The 8,240-nt window shown below is 45.9% G+C and overlaps 3 non-coding genes across 3 annotated transcripts; all 3 read right to left on the bottom strand.

Moving 5' to 3' along the window:
• Positions 1–2,104: 2,104 nt before the first annotated feature.
• LOC130307413 (U2 spliceosomal RNA) lies at positions 2,105–2,295 on the bottom strand. Its single transcript, XR_008856595.1, has one exon. It is a non-coding gene; the product is annotated as a U2 spliceosomal RNA (small nuclear RNA).
• Positions 2,296–4,390: 2,095 nt separating this feature from the next.
• Positions 4,391–4,581, bottom strand: LOC130307381 (U2 spliceosomal RNA). The gene has a single exon (XR_008856564.1). It is a non-coding gene; the product is annotated as a U2 spliceosomal RNA (small nuclear RNA).
• Positions 4,582–6,673: 2,092 nt separating this feature from the next.
• Positions 6,674–6,864, bottom strand: LOC130307419 (U2 spliceosomal RNA). Its single transcript, XR_008856598.1, has one exon. It is a non-coding gene; the product is annotated as a U2 spliceosomal RNA (small nuclear RNA).
• Positions 6,865–8,240: the final 1,376 nt, after the last annotated feature.

Below are 8,240 nucleotides of genomic sequence, written 5' to 3'. Positions count from 1 at the left end.
AACCGTGAAAGGGGCGGGCCCAACAAGGTGCCCTTCATGGGCACTATCACTGCTTGCTGTCAGGGAGGCTGCCAGACAATTTTCCATGCACACTCTGGGCTGGGGGGCAGTCAACCACCAGTACACACAGCAGAACCTAAACCCATACCATTATTGCTAAGCAGCAAGACAGGGGCCCATTGCACTCCCACGGGGCCTTTTTAAATGCAATCCATAACCCGGATTTGCCAGGAACCCTTCTTACTCCTCCTACTTGCATGTGACACTGGGCTTAGGATCTGCATAGGAAACACACACACAAGCACACACCTACCTTTGTTGCCTGCAGATGCCTCCTTGGCTGTCCCCAAACGGTATCAAACCAACACCCACGGGAAGCTGTAAGCATAGAGGACATGCCTGCACCCCATTGGACTTACCTGTGTGGGTTAAACCCGGGTTATTTGACAACCTATGGCGGTGATGGTTCTGCTCAGGCAGAGCAGTGCTGATGCTCCTCATAAAGCTGTCGCTGCTGTGAAGGTTCTAGGTGACATCACAAATCCCTATGGTTACATACACAACAAAGCTGGGTTGTTGTTGTTTACACTCTGCAAGGCCTGTGGAAGTGAGTGACATCATAGCACTGTAGTTCTGAGGGTTCTAGATGGATGCAACAATCTCCTGTTGCTTCTATGAAGGCCATAATAGACGACATCACCAAACAGCTCCATAGTCACATACACAGCAAAGGAGAGATGTTGTTTACACCTAGTGATGTCAGTGGTATTGAGTGACATCACAGCACAGTGCTAAGGCTCCTGGGCCTGGACACAGCAGCGGCTGCAATATCTCAACGGAGAATACGTTTATATATATGTGTGTGTGTGCGCGTATATATATATATATATATATATATATATATATATATATATATATATATATATTTCTCCGCCGAAATCACTTTTAAACCCATTTCCACCTTTTTTCCCCTTCTCTTCCTCTTACTTTTTTTTCACGTTTTTTTACGTTTTTCTCCTTTTCGCCTCTTTTCTGGGCGTATTATTCTTCTTTTTCTTCTTTTTTTTCGTCTAATGCATACCCCATCAGTGCAGCAATGCTTATTCAATACCGCCAGCAGATGGAGACACTGGGGGATAATTTTCTAAGGATTTATACTGATTTTTCCTGTCTGAATTTGTCGCACAGAAAGTTGCAGGCCAAATATGTGTGACATTTCTGCGACTTTAGCTTCTAGAGCATTTTTACAACATTATACATAGGTGCTGAATACATAAAAAGCGACTGTTCAGCGACAGACAAGTCGCATCGGCTGAAAGTAGGCCAGAATGTCAGTCCATGTTGGAGCAGGTTTAGATACAGTCTAAAGTATAGATCTCAAAGTCTGTGCACAGAATTTAGCAAGGGCCTCGCACCTTCTGATGCATCAGGTAGGTGCACAATAGCATAGCCTAACCCTCTGTACTTTGGTCTATATTGATGCGGGACATAGACAGCCAGCTGATGACCAATCCATTAGTGCAATGGATGGCTGGAAGCATTTGTCTTTGCCTTTGCAATACCACAGAAGCAATGCATGGTCAATGTACAGCAATGACACACCTGTGTGAACAGCCAGGAGACACCCCCCCCCCCCATGTTATGTTACATAGTTACATAGTTAGTACGGTCGAAAAAAGACATATGTCCATCAAGTTCAACCAGGGAATTAAGGGGTAGGGGTGTGGCGCGATATTGGGGAAGGGATGAGATTTTATATTTCTTCATAAGCATTAATCTTATTTTGTCAATTAGGAACATTCAGCACCCACCCGCTATCAAGGCAGCTGCCTATCATGTCATGCCCTACCTGCACAGGTGTGCTGGCTACTCAAATGATCCAATTAAGGAGGGCCATTTAGTCAGCAGCAGCAGAAGTCCTGTGCCTGGACGCTCCAACAGCGGCCAGACACAAGCAGAAGCAGAAGCCAGCAGAAGCAGCAGCAGCAGCACCACCTTTTGTTTTTTGGCTGCAGCAGCAGCAAGGCCCACAGGGCTGGCTAGCTGGCTAGCCAGCAAGCAGGTAGCAATGAAAGTAGGAATCTTTCTTTTTAACCCTGTAAGGGGGTGGTGCACTGTACCCGAAGATACTGCCTATCGGGTCAATGCATAGGGCGACGGAAGCAAGCTTCGAAATCGGCCCCCGTTCTCAAAATCCATTTAATATATGGTCCCCAGATAGGGGGGACGTATCAGATATTAAACTGATAAGAACAGATACTACACTTGATCTTAGCCAAAAGGCCGAGAAGCGATAACCGTGAAAGGGGCGCGCCCAAACAAGGTGCCCCTTCATGGGCACTATCACTGCTTGCTGTCAGGGAGGCTGCCAGACAATTTTCCATGCACACTCTGGGCTGGGGGGCAGTCAACCACCAGTACACACAGCAGAACCTAAACCCATACCATTATTGCTAAGCAGCAAGACAGGGGCCCATTGCACTCCCACGGGGCCTTTTTAAATGCAATCCATAACCCGGATTTGCCAGGAACCCTTCTTACTCCTCCTACTTGCATGTGACACTGGGCTTAGGATCTGCATAGGAAACACACACACAAGCACACACCTACCTTTGTTGCCTGCAGATGCCTCCTTGGCTGTCCCCAAACGGTATCAAACCAACACCCACGGGAAGCTGTAAGCATAGAGGACATGCCTGCACCCCATTGGACTTACCTGTGTGGGTTAAACCCGGGTTATTTGACAACCTATGGCGGTGATGGTTCTGCTCAGGCAGAGCAGTGCTGATGCTCCTCATAAAGCTGTCGCTGCTGTGAAGGTTCTAGGTGACATCACAAATCCCTATGGTTACATACACAACAAAGCTGGGTTGTTGTTGTTTACACTCTGCAAGGCCTGTGGAAGTGAGTGACATCATAGCACTGTAGTTCTGAGGGTTCTAGATGGATGCAACAATCTCCTGTTGCTTCTATGAAGGCCATAATAGACGACATCACCAAACAGCTCCATAGTCACATACACAGCAAAGGAGAGATGTTGTTTACACCTAGTGATGTCAGTGGTATTGAGTGACATCACAGCACAGTGCTAAGGCTCCTGGGCCTGGACACAGCAGCGGCTGCAATATCTCAACGGAGAATACGTTTATATATATGTGTGTGTGTGCGCGTATATATATATATATATATATATATATATATATATATATATATATATTTCTCCGCCGAAATCACTTTTAAACCCATTTCCACCTTTTTTTCCCTTCTCTTCCTCTTACTTTTTTTTCACGTTTTTTTACGTTTTTCTCCTTTTCGCCTCTTTTCTGGGCGTATTATTCTTCTTTTTCTTCTTTTTTTTCGTCTAATGCATACCCCATCAGTGCAGCAATGCTTATTCAATACCGCCAGCAGATGGAGACACTGGGGGATAATTTTCTAAGGATTTATACTGATTTTTCCTGTCTGAATTTGTCGCACAGAAAGTTGCAGGCCAAATATGTGTGACATTTCTGCGACTTTAGCTTCTAGAGCATTTTTACAACATTATACATAGGTGCTGAATACATAAAAAGCGACTGTTCAGCGACAGACAAGTCGCATCGGCTGAAAGTAGGCCAGAATGTCAGTCCATGTTGGAGCAGGTTTAGATACAGTCTAAAGTATAGATCTCAAAGTCTGTGCACAGAATTTAGCAAGGGCCTCGCACCTTCTGATGCATCAGGTAGGTGCACAATAGCATAGCCTAACCCTCTGTACTTTGGTCTATATTGATGCGGGACATAGACAGCCAGCTGATGACCAATCCATTAGTGCAATGGATGGCTGGAAGCATTTGTCTTTGCCTTTGCAATACCACAGAAGCAATGCATGGTCAATGTACAGCAATGACACACCTGTGTGAACAGCCAGGAGACCCCCCCCCCCCCCATGTTATGTTACATAGTTACATAGTTAGTACGGTCGAAAAAAGACATATGTCCATCAAGTTCAACCAGGGAATTAAGGGGTAGGGGTGTGGCGCGATATTGGGGAAGGGATGAGATTTTATATTTCTTCATAAGCATTAATCTTATTTTGTCAATTAGGAACATTCAGCACCCACCCGCTATCAAGGCAGCTGCCTATCATGTCATGCCCTACCTGCACAGGTGTGCTGGCTACTCAAATGATCCAATTAAGGAGGCCATTTAGTCAGCAGCAGCAGAAGTCCTGTGCCTGGACGCTCCAACAGCGGCCAGACACAAGCAGAAGCAGAAGCAGCAGAAGCAGCAGCAGCACCACCTTTTGTTTTTTGGCTGCAGCAGCAGCAAGGCCCACAGGGCTGGCTAGCTGGCTAGCCAGCAAGCAGGTAGCAATGAAAGTAGGAATCTTTCTTTTTAACCCTGTAAGGGGGTGGTGCACTGTACCCGAAGATACTGCCATATCGGGTCAATGCATAGGGCGACGGAAGCAAGCTTCGAAATCGGCCCCCGTTCTCAAAAATCCATTTAATATATGGTCCCCAGATAGGGGACGTATCAGATATTAAACTGATAAGAACAGATACTACACTTGATCTTAGCCAAAAGGCCGAGAAGCGATAACCGTGAAAGGGGCGGGCCCAACAAGGTGCCCTTCATGGGCACTATCACTGCTTGCTGTCAGGGAGGCTGCCAGACAATTTTCCATGCACACTCTGGGCTGGGGGGCAGTCAACCACCAGTACACACAGCAGAACCTAAACCCATACCATTATTGCTAAGCAGCAAGACAGGGGCCCATTGCACTCCCACGGGGCCTTTTTAAATGCAATCCATAACCCGGATTTGCCAGGAACCCTTCTTACTCCTCCTACTTGCATGTGACACTGGGCTTAGGATCTGCATAGGAAACACACACACAAGCACACACCTACCTTTGTTGCCTGCAGATGCCTCCTTGGCTGTCCCCAAACGGTATCAAACCAACACCCACGGGAAGCTGTAAGCATAGAGGACATGCCTGCACCCCATTGGACTTACCTGTGTGGGTTAAACCCGGGTTATTTGACAACCTATGGCGGTGATGGTTCTGCTCAGGCAGAGCAGTGCTGATGCTCCTCATAAAGCTGTCGCTGCTGTGAAGGTTCTAGGTGACATCACAAATCCCTATGGTTACATACACAACAAAGCTGGGTTGTTGTTGTTTACACTCTGCAAGGCCTGTGGAAGTGAGTGACATCATAGCACTGTAGTTCTGAGGGTTCTAGATGGATGCAACAATCTCCTGTTGCTTCTATGAAGGCCATAATAGACGACATCACCAAACAGCTCCATAGTCACATACACAGCAAAGGAGAGATGTTGTTTACACCTAGTGATGTCAGTGGTATTGAGTGACATCACAGCACAGTGCTAAGGCTCCTGGGCCTGGACACAGCAGCGGCTGCAATATCTCAACGGAGAATACGTTTATATATATGTGTGTGTGTGCGCGTATATATATATATATATATATATATATATATATATATATATATTTCTCCGCCGAAATCACTTTTAAACCCATTTCCACCTTTTTTTCCCTTCTCTTCCTCTTACTTTTTTTTCACGTTTTTTTACGTTTTTCTCCTTTTCGCCTCTTTTCTGGGCGTATTATTCTTCTTTTTCTTCTTTTTTTTCGTCTAATGCATACCCCATCAGTGCAGCAATGCTTATTCAATACCGCCAGCAGATGGAGACACTGGGGGATAATTTTCTAAGGATTTATACTGATTTTTCCTGTCTGAATTTGTCGCACAGAAAGTTGCAGGCCAAATATGTGTGACATTTCTGCGACTTTAGCTTCTAGAGCATTTTTACAACATTATACATAGGTGCTGAATACATAAAAAGCGACTGTTCAGCGACAGACAAGTCGCATCGGCTGAAAGTAGGCCAGAATGTCAGTCCATGTTGGAGCAGGTTTAGATACAGTCTAAAGTATAGATCTCAAAGTCTGTGCACAGAATTTAGCAAGGGCCTCGCACCTTCTGATGCATCAGGTAGGTGCACAATAGCATAGCCTAACCCTCTGTACTTTGGTCTATATTGATGCGGGACATAGACAGCCAGCTGATGACCAATCCATTAGTGCAATGGATGGCTGGAAGCATTTGTCTTTGCCTTTGCAATACCACAGAAGCAATGCATGGTCAATGTACAGCAATGACACACCTGTGTGAACAGCCAGGAGACCCCCCCCCCCCCCCATGTTATGTTACATAGTTACATAGTTAGTACGGTCGAAAAAAGACATATGTCCATCAAGTTCAACCAGGGAATTAAGGGGTAGGGGTGTGGCGCGATATTGGGGAAGGGATGAGATTTTATATTTCTTCATAAGCATTAATCTTATTTTGTCAATTAGGAACATTCAGCACCCACCCGCTATCAAGGCAGCTGCCTATCATGTCATGCCCTACCTGCACAGGTGTGCTGGCTACTCAAATGATCCAATTAAGGAGGCCATTTAGTCAGCAGCAGCAGAAGTCCTGTGCCTGGACGCTCCAACAGCGGCCAGACACAAGCAGAAGCAGAAGCAGCAGAAGCAGCAGCAGCACACCACCTTTTGTTTTTTGGCTGCAGCAGCAGCAAGGCCCACAGGGCTGGCTAGCTGGCTAGCCAGCAAGCAGGTAGCAATGAAAGTAGGAATCTTTCTTTTTAACCCTGTAAGGGGGTGGTGCACTGTACCCGAAGATACTGCCATATCGGGTCAATGCATAGGGCGACGGAAGCAAGCTTCGAAATCGGCCCCCGTTCTCAAAAATCCATTTAATATATGGTCCCCAGATAGGGGACGTATCAGATATTAAACTGATAAGAACAGATACTACACTTGATCTTAGCCAAAAGGCCGAGAAGCGATAACCGTGAAAGGGGCGGGCCCAACAAGGTGCCCTTCATGGGCACTATCACTGCTTGCTGTCAGGGAGGCTGCCAGACAATTTTCCATGCACACTCTGGGCTGGGGGGCAGTCAACCACCAGTACACACAGCAGAACCTAAACCCATACCATTATTGCTAAGCAGCAAGACAGGGGCCCATTGCACTCCCACGGGGCCTTTTTAAACTGCAATCCATAACCCGGATTTGCCAGGAACCCTTCTTACTCCTCCTACTTGCATGTGACACTGGGCTTAGGATCTGCATAGGAAACACACACACAAGCACACACCTACCTTTGTTGCCTGCAGATGCCTCCTTGGCTGTCCCCAAACGGTATCAAACCAACACCCACGGGAAGCTGTAAGCATAGAGGACATGCCTGCACCCCATTGGACTTACCTGTGTGGGTTAAACCCGGGTTATTTGACAACCTATGGCGGTGATGGTTCTGCTCAGGCAGAGCAGTGCTGATGCTCCTCATAAAGCTGTCGCTGCTGTGAAGGTTCTAGGTGACATCACAAATCCCTATGGTTACATACACAACAAAGCTGGGTTGTTGTTGTTTACACTCTGCAAGGCCTGTGGAAGTGAGTGACATCATAGCACTGTAGTTCTGAGGGTTCTAGATGGATGCAACAATCTCCTGTTGCTTCTATGAAGGCCATAATAGACGACATCACCAAACAGCTCCATAGTCACATACACAGCAAAGGAGAGATGTTGTTTACACCTAGTGATGTCAGTGGTATTGAGTGACATCACAGCACAGTGCTAAGGCTCCTGGGCCTGGACACAGCAGCGGCTGCAATATCTCAACGGAGAATACGTTTATATATATGTGTGTGTGTGCGCGTATATATATATATATATATATATATATATATATATTATAGATATTTTCTCCGCCGAAATCACTTTTAAACCCATTTCCACCTTTTTTTCCCTTCTCTTCCTCTTACTTTTTTTTCACGTTTTTTTACGTTTTTCTCCTTTTCGCCTCTTTTCTGGGCGTATTATTCTTCTTTTTCTTCTTTTTTTTCGTCTAATGCATACCCCATCAGTGCAGCAATGCTTATTCAATACCGCCAGCAGATGGAGACACTGGGGGATAATTTTCTAAGGATTTATACTGATTTTTCCTGTCTGAATTTGTCGCACAGAAAGTTGCAGGCCAAATATGTGTGACATTTCTGCGACTTTAGCTTCTAGAGCATTTTTACAACATTATACATAGGTGCTGAATACATAAACAAGCGACTGTTTCAGCGACAGACAAGTCGCATCGGCTGAAAGTAGGCCAGAATGTCAGTCCATGTTTGGAGCAGGTTTAGATAACAGTCTAAAGTATAGATCTC

Source organism: Hyla sarda, unplaced genomic scaffold, assembly GCF_029499605.1.
Source record: "Hyla sarda isolate aHylSar1 unplaced genomic scaffold, aHylSar1.hap1 scaffold_1423, whole genome shotgun sequence".
In the NCBI taxonomy this organism is placed as follows: domain Eukaryota; kingdom Metazoa; phylum Chordata; class Amphibia; order Anura; family Hylidae; genus Hyla; species Hyla sarda.
The sequence above is the reverse complement of the archived record's forward strand: the minus strand, read 5'-3'. Positions and strand labels throughout refer to the sequence as shown.